Below are 656 nucleotides of genomic sequence, written 5' to 3'. Positions count from 1 at the left end.
TCAACAAGTCAATATGATTTCTCAAAGTTTGTCTGGAATGCAAAATGCACCAAGTAGTACTAAGGAGGCTTCATCTGAGGAAGAAGCTTATGATCCTGAGAATCCTTCAATGGAAGAGGTGAATTACATGGGAGAACCCTATGGAAACACCTATAATCCTTCATGGAGAAATCATCCAAATTTTTCATGGAAGGATCAACAGAGACCCCAACAAGGTTTCAACAACAATAATGGTGGAAGAAACAGGTTTCGCAATAGCAAGCCTTTTCCATCATCTTCTCAGCAACAGACAGAGAGTTCTAAACAGAATAACTCTGACTTAGCAACCATGGTCTCTGATCTGATCAAAACCACTCAAAGTTTCATGACTGAAACAAGATCCTCCATTAGAAATTTGGAGGCACAAGTGGGTCAGCTGAGCAAGAAAATTACTGAACTCCCTCCCAGTACTCTCCCAAGCAATACAGAAGAAAATCCAAAAGGAGAGTGCAAGGCCATCAACATGGCCGAAATTTGGGAGGAAGGAGAGGCAGTGAACGCCACTGAGGAAGGTCTCACTGGGCGTCCACTGGCATCCAATGAGTTCCCCAATGAGGAACCATGGGAATCTGAGGCTCAAACTGAGACCATAGAGATTCCATTGGACTTACTTCTGC

This window comes from Arachis duranensis, chromosome 4 (genome assembly GCF_000817695.3).
Source record: "Arachis duranensis cultivar V14167 chromosome 4, aradu.V14167.gnm2.J7QH, whole genome shotgun sequence".
In the NCBI taxonomy this organism is placed as follows: Eukaryota; Viridiplantae; Streptophyta; class Magnoliopsida; order Fabales; family Fabaceae; genus Arachis; species Arachis duranensis.
This window is presented reverse-complemented; position numbering follows the sequence as displayed.